The 12,446-nt window shown below is 42.0% G+C and overlaps 1 protein-coding gene across 2 annotated transcripts in view; it reads left to right on the top strand.

Annotated features, from left to right (window-relative positions):
• Window positions 1-12,446, top strand: part of CHRM3 (cholinergic receptor muscarinic 3) — a 518,468-nt gene that overhangs the window by 346,936 nt on the left and 159,086 nt on the right. The window lies entirely within an intron of this gene.

Below are 12,446 nucleotides of genomic sequence, written 5' to 3'. Positions count from 1 at the left end.
TACGTATTTGTCCTGAACAAATGTTACCAGTCTTGTCTTATCATGGCAATCTGCATACATTTTTTTACTCCTTCTCTGTTTATATAGTTTTGGCTGAACTTGATACCAGAGAAAGTTTATATTAAAATGACATATTTTAGGGGTGCCTGGGTGGCTCAGTCGGTTGAATGTCTGACTTCAGCTCAGGTCATCTAGGGGTCCAAAATGGGGCCCGATGGTCCAAGCTTGTCTCACTCACCTGTATGGCAGTTAGCAGGACTTTGTGCAGGTATTTGAGTTCCCCTCTGCATGGCTGATCCAACAGGATAGTCAGGCTTCTGATGATGGTCTTGCCAGTCTGAGAGGGGGGGAAGCAGAAACATAGGCCTTACTAGGGCCACACTTGGATGTCACCAATGTCAGGACCTTCACATCTTCTTGGTCAAAGCAAGTCCCGAGTCCAGCCTGGATTCTAGGCTGAAGAAATACACTCCCAAGATGGGAAAGACAGGAAATCATCTGTGACCATGTTTAATCTACACCATCTTGGGGAGCCTGGGTAGCTCAGTCAGTTAAGCCACGGACTCCTGCTCAGGTCATGATCTCGTAGTTCTTGAGTTCGAGCCCTGTGTCGGGCTCTGTGCTGACAGCTCAGAGCCTGGAGGCTGCTTCGGATTCTGTGTCTCCCTCTGTCTCTGCCCTTCCTTGCTCTCTCTCTCTCTCTCAAAAATAAACATGAAAAATGTTTTAAATAACATTTTTTTAAAAATCTACTACCATCTTAATTTTTGTCAAATTCATTTCGTTAGTAGTAGACACGCAAATGAAAGAAGCAGCATGTCGCAAGTCTGAACATTAAGGAAACAAGAGTCTGGTGTCATCTTTAAACTTCTGACAAGATTCGCTTAAAACCCGTGACCCTGTGATAATTGAAAGAAAACCAAACATCTCTGTTGCTATTGCCTATGTTACTCATCTGTACCACCGTCTGCCTTCACTAACCTCACCTCCTGAGTATAGGTCTTTTTAGAAAGCTACCAGTTTCTATAATTTATCGAAAGGGGAAACAGTCTGGGGATATGTTGAATGCCTAGTCATATTCAACAGATGCCATGACTTAGAGCCCAAAGTAAAATCAATTAAAAAAATTTCCACTTCTGTTTAAGTGGAAACCCTAGCAATTGTCTAAGTAATGAGGATGGCTCCATTTTACTACTCATTTTATTTATAATTTGAACTCAAAGTTGAAACTGGTTTCCAGAAAAAACAATGTTTTCTAATATTCATCACATAATATAGCGCAAGCATTGGGTGCCGTTCCTCATTATTTATTCTTGTATCCCAGGTGTTTTTTTTTTTTCAATAAACTCCAGTTAAGCATAAATACCCTTTAATCATTTTAGCATTGATGTTTTCTTGCTGGGGAGAATCAATTCCTAATAAAATTCACGCGAACCTATCCACACTGCGCTTTTATGAGACACGGCAATGAGATTGCTGTGTGTGAGAGACCCATCAAGTAGCCCCATCACTTCAAATCTCAGCTACAACCGATAGAAAGACAGCATACATTTGCCAGTTGGGCTTCACGAGAGCTGGGGGTGGACATCGTTTGGGAAAAAGGGACGTCTCTACAAAAGATGATATTCTTACTCATGAACATAGCATATTCCTCCATTTGTAGGGAAAATTTACAGTAAGATTTCACAATTTCCTTCATAAAGCTAAAAAGAAAAGCGGCATACGTTTCTTTCCTGAGAAGAATTTTCCCTACTCCCACCACCCAAATAAAGAGGCCAATTACAAATGTATGGCCTATGACCACAGAAGCTTACAAGTCATTTTGAATCTGTGAAAAATATGAATATTTTGTCTCAAATCTGGAAAATTCAAAACAATATTGTTAGAGAGAGGGCATTCTGTTATATCCATGCAGTAACCAAGTATAGTCCCAGGAGCTCTATCAAACAGTCATTGATTCATTCAGCCACTTCTGTGGAGAGTGTGCGTGGCTGGGGTGCCAAGGACCACACTTTCCTTGTATCCTACAATGTGATCCAGTCTATGCCATCAGTCCAAAAAGTGTCGCTATCCTGGTTCAGATGAAAGAACCAAGCCTCGGTGCCCTCGAGCTAACTTGCTTCAGGTGTAGCACTTGGCAAGTACTCAGCTGGTATTTTAACACAAATACACGTATATCTTTTTTCCTACCAAATCTCTGTGCCTTGTTGTAATTTACAGTTTTAACCTTTCACTCTTTACGGCTTTCTCCGTATGTGCCTTTTCTTCTTGCAGCCCACCTGCTTTTATTTGCAGATGGTATAGTAGCAGCCCCAGTGTCCTTCTAACCAAAGTCTTTATTCCGTGAATGTTTTGGAAAGAAAAGGCGTCCTTAATTAACAGCACATACAAAAGGACTTTAAGCTTCTAGAAATGGTGGGTCCTTAAGAAAAAACAAAGTTAAGGTGGGGACAGTTCAACCAGTGATCCTGACTCTATCTTCCTAAATTTTCTCTTCTTTCCTCTTCTTGGGGGGGGGGGGGTATCTTTGCTTTTAACCATGATTTAGGCTACAATGATTTCTTTCACAAGCCCTCCATGTTTCTTTCTTTTTTGGGGAGGGGGTGGGACAGAGAGAGAGGGAGAGAAAGAATCCCAAGCAGGCTCCACACTCTCAGCACAGAGCCCGATGTGGGAGTTGAACTCACGAACCGTGAGATCATGACCTGAGCCAAATCAAGATTCCAATTCGTAAACAACTGAGCCACCTAGGCACCCCTGTCCAAGTTTATTTCTTAGAGGGTTGTCAGTTTGAATCATCAAAGGTGAGATCATCTGACCATGTGCTAGTATACAGTTAGCTAGTGGTGAAAACGGTAATGGCCGCTGCCATTGCCCTAGTATTTATTGAACACCTACTGCACTTTGGGTCAGCTCTCCCCTGTAATCCCAGGTCACAGTAGATGCGTCTTGAGGATCGTAAAGACTGTGCACAGAGCGTAGATGAGAAGCTGGGAGGTCTAACTCCTACTCCCCAGTTAGAATCAGGGCAGGCATCACGCCTCCCATCAAACTTCCTCTGTCGGCCTCCCTGAACTGAACTTCTAGCCCATCAGGCTCTGTTTGTTGCTTTACACATCGGTGTCCTCTTGGTCAAGTGTCCTCTCTCTTGAGCACAGGGGCCATTTCTCGTTTGCATTTCAGCTCCCAGACCCTGACAGAGCACCCAACTTAACGTTCCTTGATAACTGACCTATGGAAATAGTGGTGTGGTCTTAAAGGGGACGGTCTGAAACTCCCGTTTCAGTTGCATGCGATCCCAGTAACAGCTGACCTTGATGGAACCGTTATGACCTGCTGGACCACTAGCAGGCACTTGACACACGTGTCCCCCACGGCCTCCAAACGAGGGGTCTCATTGCTCTCATTTCACGTCAGAGCAAACCGAGGCAGGGAGGCTTGGCCACATGTTTGGGGCCCCTGGCTACCATGTGGTAGGGCCAGGATTAGAACCCAGATCCAAACCTACGCTTCTAACCACCAACTTGTATTCCCTTTCCAGACTACTCAGAAGTGACCATTCAATTTCTTTCTGTCTCAGTGCCTTCCTTTTTTTTTATATAAAGAATCAAATTATTTTTATTTATTTAAATCTTAACATACATGTTTTCCATTTTTAATGATACAGCTAATGCCTCCCTCATTCAATGTGTATTCATTGAGCCACTGTATGTCCTCAGCACTACTGTAGGCCCTAGGGATTCAGCAGTGACCAAAACTGGCCTAGATCCTGCTATTAAACTTACATTCAGATCAGGGGTACAAGAACAACGACAAAAGTAAGTAAGATAATATACAGCATATAAGTAGATCATTAGTACTATAGGGAAAGTAGAAAAAATAGGAAAAGGGAGTGTGTGTGTGGGTTGGGCTTAGTGATGGGGAGTCACCGGATTGTGGTTTTTAGGTAGGGAGGTCAAGGAAAGCCTCACTGAGAAGACGGCAGCTGAGCAGAGGCCTGGAGGAGTTGGGATAGGGTCCAGCGGCTAGAGAGGAAGGCTGTTCCCAGCAGAGGGAAAGGTGCAAATGTCCGGAGGCAGGAGCGTGAATGGCTAGTTCCAGAAAGATCAAGGAGGCCCGGGTGGCTGGAAGGCAGACAGTAAGAGGAGGTTTACGGAGACTGGGAAGGACAGGTGGGAGGGGAGGGTTTGTTTTAGATGTTTTCATTTTGAGATGCTTATTAAACATCCATAGGGGAGAGGTTGAGGAAGCACATAGACAGATGCAGGAATGAAGGATGTCAGAAGCACATCTGGACTGGCACACCGTGTGGGACTCCTCAGTTCATAGACCGGTTCAGTCTGTGGCAGCCCAGACAGGGGAGGGAATACTAGGAGTTGCTAGATCCTGAAGGACTTGCATTAGGTCAAGGAGCAGAAATTGGAGATGAGGACATTGCAGGTGAAGGGACTGACCTTGAGCAAGGACCCCGGGCGAGGAGAGGTTTGGCGCTCAGGGAGCGGTATCAGATGTGGCTGGATTGCAGGACAAGACACTGAGGGGGTGGAAGGGGGTGGTGGGGAGGTTAGAGAAACAGATTGGAGAGCCAGATTGCGACCATCTTTATAGGACATGCCGAGGAATTTAGTATTTCTTCTGTAACCAGATGGGAGCCATGGAAGTCTTTGAAGCAGGCATGTAACATGACCGGACACATCATTAAGAAAAGTAACTGGCAGCACAGTGAAGGTTAAATTGCAGAGGAGGAGACTTAAGTCACGTACATCATAATTACCAACAAGGTTGAAAGTGACAGTCATGCAATGGACAGGTCAAGTGCTATGCAAAGATGCTATGTACCTCTTCGTGTTGAAAAAACACTCCTGAAAGAAACAATAATGGCCTGTGTTTACTGTTACTTATTGTTGTAATTTTTGTTAGAGCATAATATGATATGACTTCTTTTTCTTGAAGGCCTTACACAATTTCCCTTCTGAAATGATGATCTATTTTGAAATGTGAGTACCTTATAAACAATCACATTTCTCTGCACAGAGCTGGACCCTCTGGTGTCACAGTTAATTACCCTCTTTACTGAGTTCCTGAAGAAACTGATCCAACTTCCTTGCGACTAAATCCCATTTTTATTTAGTATATGAAAAAGAAAGGCGACAATTCAGAACACCCTCATATTTTCTATCCCTGAATACCATTACCCGTATCATACTGATCAAATTGCAGTATTTCATTTTGGAAAAATAGCACAGCATTTTCCCCAAACACAAGCCAGAGGAGCTGGGAATATGCATGTCTTAAAGCTTGTTGAAGGGAACTCCCCAGGACCAACAGAAGCTTATCCTTTGTGTCCATAGAGACTGAATACCAAACCGCGTTTCTTGCGTGTCTTTTCTATGCCGGGCACTTTCACATGAATTTTTATTTAATTTTTAAAAAGCTGTGTTCCATGTGTGATTTTACAAGTGACAGTACTGAGGCTTAGAGATGTAAATAACTTGGCTAAGGATACACGCCTCTTTTCCAAAGCGATGTAAATAACTTGGATGCACGCCTCATATCCAAAGTGATGGCTATTTCCACTTGCCTCTGCTTTGCTTGTTATGAGAAAGCGTACTCGGGTATGTAAAGCAAAATGCACATTGACAGGTAGAAGGGTCCTGCCAATACTGTTTCTCATAGAATGTTTGGAACGCTCTCAGGAAGATTTATCCATCTCGTCGGTAAATATCAGTTCTCCTTCTAAGCAGTTCATTCCCTCCCTGGTCAACATGCAGGTAGAAGAGCAAAACGTCCATAAACAAAATTAAGTAAAGAGATTTTGTTTGCTCTCCCAGACTGAAAAGCCTTACTAAATAAATTTAAATTTAAATTTAAATTTGAATTTAAATTTAAATTTAAAAAGGGGGGGAGGGACACCTGGGTGGCTCAGTCAGGGAAGCATCCGACTTTGGCTCAGGTCATGATCTCGCAGTTGATGAGTTCGAGCCCCACATCGAACTTCAGCTCAGGTCATGATCTCACAGCTCGTAGGTTCAAGCCCCGCTTCAGGCTCTGTGCTGACAGCTCGGAGCCTGGAGCCTGCTTCGGATTCTGTGTCTCCCTCTCTTTCTCTGCCCCTCCCCCACTTGCACTCGGTCTCTCTCTGTCTAAAATATAAACATTAAAAGTACATATTAAACAAAAAAAGAATTGTCCATGGAACAGTTTGAAGATGCACAGGATCCCAGGACGTTTGTGCGATTTAAAAGATTCACAGGATTCTGATTAGGACTGGGACCGGGAAACTTTTGTGGAAACAGTGGTGATATATTGGTCCTCCATTACAAACCATTCTTGTGCTTTTCTTATCAAATTCCCAGCTTTTGGTCAAACGTGGAGAGCAACTTGAGAAAACACAGGGCACAGATTTCTTCTTTGAGAATGTGTAATTTTCAGTCCATTGATTGATGAATGGATAAAGAACATGTGGTATATATGCAATGGAATATTACTCATCCATAAAAAAGAATGAAATCTTGCCATTTAGAACGACATGGATGGAGCTAAAGTGTATTATGCTAAGCGAAATAAGTCAGTCAGAGAAAGATAAATACCATATGATTTCACTCATATGTGGGATTTAAGAAACAGACAGATGAACATATGGGAAGGAGAAAGAGAGAGAGAAGAAGCAAACCACAAGAGACCTAAGGAGAGAGAGAACAAACTGAGGGTTGATGGAGGGAAGTGGGTGGGAGATGGGCTAGATGGGGGGTGGGCATTAAGGAGGGCACTTGTGATGAGCACTGGGTGTTGTAAATGATGAAGCACTAAATTCTACTCTTGAGATCAATTTTACCATCTATGTTAACTAACCAGAATTTAAGTAAAAACTGTTAAAAAATGTGTAATTTGGTCAGTATTTTACACGTGTGAAATGTTTCAAATCAGTTTTATAAGTAGAATGGTGTTTTTAATCCAGCAGAAATAGTGCTGTGCAAAGGACCACTATCAAAATAGGAATAAGGAAATGATGTTATTTTAACTTGAATAGACACCTGTAGATTTCACCGTTCTGTAAAACTGTACTAGATTATCAACTGTTGGGGTATCTCAAACCACCACCCAAGAAGAAAGTGTGCACACGCTCACCCGTTATAGGCACTGCTTCAAAATGTATTGGGTATTATTAACTACTTATCATTCATTCTCATCTTAAGAGTCACATTCCTCATTTTTGTTTTATTTTGGTTTTCCAAACATCAATTCTCTCTTGTTCTGTAGACAGAGTTTTATGGGCACTTTTTTTCCAATTCTCAGCCCGATCAACCTCCCATTTTATGGTGGACTTTTGTTCAGCCGTTATTCCCATAAAAGATAAATCACAATACCCATCTGTCCTTGACTCTCTTTAATTCCATAGAATTTTTAAGTATACTGTGTTTTTCAGTTAATGAAATGTCTGGACAGTTAAGTAATAAATTCTGCGCAGAAGTCGATTTCTAAGTCAGAAAAATTTAAACTAAGAAGTTATTAACTGGAATCAATTTGCATAGATCTTGTTTCATTGTTACTTCAGTATTAGGAAGGAAAGAAGGAACAGCCAGGGAATGTGTGATTAGTCCAAAATGGATGGATTGAATTCACTTGGTAAATATAATTAGCCCTTAAACACCAACGTCGTTAAACAAGGAACAATTTGCAGAAGACAAAAGAGGTTGATGCAAATTCTAGCGTGCCTTCTATTTTGCAAGTTAGCCTTGTCTAGATTTATGCAGGGCTGAGATATTTAACCTTCACGTGGAGTGGATAGCTTTATTGAGGGAAAATGATTTCTGTGGAATACCGAGATTGTACTGGCAGTTCTGTGAAAGAGGTCCAACCCTGTGAAAACAGGCATGGAAATGAGCATTGATACTGAAATGCGCAGGAGAGATGACTCCTCATTACGGTACAGGTGAGGCAAACCCAGGTGATGAGCGGTGTGGGTACCAAGACCACAGGATGTGTTCCCCACCGGTTCAGAAGGCCAGGGACATACTTTTTTCCCCTTCCATATTTGTTTTATATTTTAATAAAATGTGGGTTTGGATTCGGCACTCTTTGGTAAAGAAAGAGGAATCATTACCAGTAGTGAAACTTTACCTTTTGACCCTTGACAACTTTGCTGTAATGAGCTTAAATGGAATCTTCCCCCCCCCCCCCCGCCCCCTTTTGGGAGACTGGTTTTGATCAGGCTGCTGTGCATGCCAAATTATGCCAGATAACTCCTAAAGCAGGAAAACAGACCTGTTCTCATTATCACTCCAAACTCTGACGTGCTCGGCGCAAAGTTTCAGGGGTGGCTTTGCATCGTGTGTGAGCCTCCGGGCTTCAGGGAGCATTCGAACAAGGGCAGTTTAATCACCAACCAGAGTGATGGCATTTGTTATGTAAGGGTTTTTATTGTAAATAAATTAAAACATAGGTAGGACATCCTGACCTCAGATTAGAGAATGTCTACTGAAGGCATCGAAGAACTTCCTTGCCCAAATGGAAGGAGGCTACTTGAGTTATAAGGGCCTGTGTGAAGGATACAAAGGAACACAAGACTGTGGCACTGAGTGGCAGTTAAGGGTTAGGATAGTCCATGACTGCTGTTGAAGAAATAGTTATTTGTAGATTGAATTTTTATTAGTGGAGACAGTACTAGTTGTCTAACGTCAAGCTTCATCTTCACTATCACCCGTCCTGTGACAACTTTTCTTACCCCTCCCTTCTGGAGCACTGACTTTCCTCACTGTTCTGATTTGTATATACCCCCATCTTTGTGCCTGTAACTCAGCATCAGGGTTTGCAACCTTCTTGATGGACCGGCTGCAACAGGGTTTGGTAGATATGTGCAGGATATAAATGGAAAACCGATAGACAAGTAGATACGAATGTGCTTGAAAGAAGGCACAGCAGAGGCTATGAAAAGGAAAACGGAAAAGAAACATATGCAAGACCTATAATGAATGAATAGGAAGTCACCAGTGATGTGCATTTATTGTCAAATGCATTTTCGCAATTTATTTGGAGATTTCTTTCTGTAAGGACTTGTGTTGCTGCCATCATTCGGTCAACTCTTCAAATTCCATGTCTGTGTGAGGACTTATTCAAGGAATCTACTTTGCCGTCACCCGAAAGTGTTCTTCTCACCAGATGTCTCCTGGTGGATTCTTTCACCTTACCCTAAACAGAGATGATATGCCAAATGATGATGTACAAAATAATTATCCTCCGAGGGGATTTGACTGAGGAGTCATTGCCACCTCCTGTTTTCAGCTTTTGAGTTGCTTCCAAGGGAAATGAGGGTGAGGTTTGGTTTCTGGGCTAAAGGCACCAACCACCTGTCGATGTCTGCCATTTGATTTCTGCTGTGTACATCTGCATTTCACATCAGTCATCTGAAACTGACTTGTGCTGGTGAGCTAAGAGCTAGTAGACTTCAATCCTCTCAATAAAGTTCGTGTTTTGGGGATTCTTAAGGACATTTGTGTCAAAATGTTTTTACTTCTAACATCTTTCTTTGAGACGCTGGAACCATGGGCCGCTGCCCATTTACAACATAGCCAGCTAGTGTAACTCCATAGAAACAAGCAATTATCAGCTCAGAAGAAAGAGCATAAGGAGTCAGACAGACGAGGACCCTCATCTCAGCTCCACCAAGTTATTCAAGGACCTTCAATATCCTCATCTACAAAATGGGGCAACAATACAATCCTCCTGAGAGGGTTTGTGTGAATAAATGATATGACCCGGGCCAAGCGTTTGACATTGGGTGGAGCACTTTTTAAAATAGGAGCCATGCTAATAACACATTATTACTTTAAAGCAAAGTGGCAAGACACAAATTTGTCTGGAAGAGTCCATCAAGACTGTGTGTTAGGTAGGGAATGCTATGCCATTGTAGCAAAAGATCCCTTATAGTTCTAGAGTTCAAGGCATGCAGAAGTGTAGGTACTGTTTGCTTAAAGATGCTCAACAGACGTTCCAAGTCAGCGAGTTTCTACTTCATGAGGTCATTTTCAAGGTCTCTCTAGTTCGTCCATTTCAGGGAAAGGACACAGAACATGGAGCAGCAAATGTGGGAGATCAGGGGTCGGGCGTGGAAGTGACACCTGTCAGGTCCATCAGACTGCACCGGGGGGGAACGATCACAGAACTCCACACAACTGCTGGGCGCCCTCACTTCTGCTCCTGTGGAAGAGAAGGACAGTGAATTGTCCTTGAGCCGTCAGTCTTCTGTTGGGAGATTGGCAGAGCGCACACAGGTCCCTGGAAATTGCCTACGTGGAGAGTTTGTGAGTCAAGCCTGTCTAAGTGTATAGTTTTGTGGTTTTCTTTTTTTAAATTTGTTTAATGTTTATTTTATTTTTGAGAGACAGAGACAGAGCGTGAATGGGGGAGGGGCAGATAGAGGGAGACACAGAACCAAAGCAGGCTCCAGGCTCCGAGCTGTCAGCACAGAGCCCAACGCGGTGCTCAGACCCACAAACCACGAGATCATGACCCGAGCGGAAGTTGAGCACTTAACCAAATGAGCCACCCAGACGCCCCTGTGGTTTTCTTCTTTTTTAAAAAAAATATTTTAATATTTATTCATTTTTGAGAGAGAAGAGTGGGGGAGTGGAGGGGCAGAGAGAGAGGGAGACACAGAATCCAAAGCAGCTCCAGGCTCTGAGCTGTCAGCACAGAGCCCGATGTGGGGCTTGAACTCACGAACCTGCAAGATCATGACCTGAGCCGAAGTTGGACGCTTAACCGACTGAGCCACCCAGAAGCCCCTCTTCTTTTTAAATGAGGAATGGGAATAAGTCATTTATGAGATAACTTCCAGTTCTCAGTATTAGAGAATTAGAGACTACTGACTTTTAGCAAAACACCACTTTGGTTAAATATTTTCCTAATTGAAAAATTGCCAACAAAAATACAGGGTAAGGATTATTTTGTTTTCCATTTTCAAATATGAAATAACATTAAGTGAGCTTATGACAAACAACTGCCAAATTTATCCATTCAAACATTTCTAAAAACAAATAGAATAGTTTAGCTATGCCAGTTTGCCTAAGCTGTTTTTCTAAATTGGAAAATCCTGAAATTCCTATGATTGTCTATTAGATGTGATAATCGTATTTTTTAAATATTTTTTCACTAGGCTTCAGAGAGGAGTGCCTGGGTGGTTCAATCAGTTAAATGTCTGACTTCAGCTCAGGTTATAATCTTACAGTTCTTGAGTTCAAGCCCTACTTCAGATCCTCTGTCTCCCTCTCTCCCTCTGCCCCTCCCCCATCTCAAAAATAAAAATGAAACATTAAAAAAAAGAAACAAATCAAAGCAAAAGGGGGTTAAGGTCGGGGTTAGTGTTAGCTTATTCTTATCTTGGTAAAGAGAATGTGAAGCTTCAAGATAACACATTATTTTTATTGATATTTATGCATAAGGAGATAGGTGATGTTTTTTTAAATATCTCTTTTGGACAGCAAAAGTATTTGTTGGAAGAACTACTTTGATAAGCCACCAAAGGTAGAGAGCAAGACTGCATAGTCTACTATGTGTAAGATTAGAATGATTTATATTCTTTCTGAAATCCACAAGAGTGAGCATAGAAACCTCTTCCAAGGAATTTGGCACTTAGAATATAGAAATTGTATTGGTGCAGCCGCTCTGGAAAGCAGTGTGGAGGTTCCTCAGAAAATTAAAAATAGACCTACCTATGACCCAGCAATAGCACTGCTAGGAATTTATCCAAGGGATACAGGAGTACTGATGCATAGGGGCACTTGTACCCCAATGTTTATAGCAGCACTCTCAACAATAGCCAAATTATGGAAAGAGCCTAAATGTCCATCAACTGATGAATGGATAAAGAAATTGTGGTTTATACACACAATGGAATACTACGTGGCAATGAGAAAGAATGAAATATGGCCTTTTGTGGCAACGTGGATGGAACTGGAGAGTGTGATGCTAAGTGAAATAAGCCATACAGAGAAAGACAGATACCATATGGTTTCACTCTTATGTGGATCCTGAGAAACGTAACAGAAACCCATGGGGGAGGGGAAGGAAAAAAAAAAAAAAAGAGGTTAGAGTGGGAGAGAGCCAAAGCATAAGAGACTGTTAAAAACTGAGAACAAACTGAGGGTTGATGGGGGGTGGGAGAGAGGGGAGGGTGGGTGATAGGTATTGAGGAAGGCACCTTTTGGGATGAGCACTGGGTGTTGTATGGAAACCAATTTGACAATAAATTTCATATATTAAAAAAAATAAATAATAAATAAATAAATACTATATTAAAAAAAAAAAGAATATAGAAATTGCATTATAGTGTCCTGAAGGCAGGAGTTACATCTGTCTTGTTCACCAGAGTACAGTCCCAGGATTTAGAGGGATGCTTGAGACATTATAGATATAAATATATAGATATAGCTACATATATAAATATA

Source organism: Panthera leo, chromosome D2, assembly GCF_018350215.1.
Source record: "Panthera leo isolate Ple1 chromosome D2, P.leo_Ple1_pat1.1, whole genome shotgun sequence".
Classification (NCBI taxonomy): domain Eukaryota; kingdom Metazoa; phylum Chordata; class Mammalia; order Carnivora; family Felidae; genus Panthera; species Panthera leo.
The sequence above is the reverse complement of the archived record's forward strand: the minus strand, read 5'-3'. Positions and strand labels throughout refer to the sequence as shown.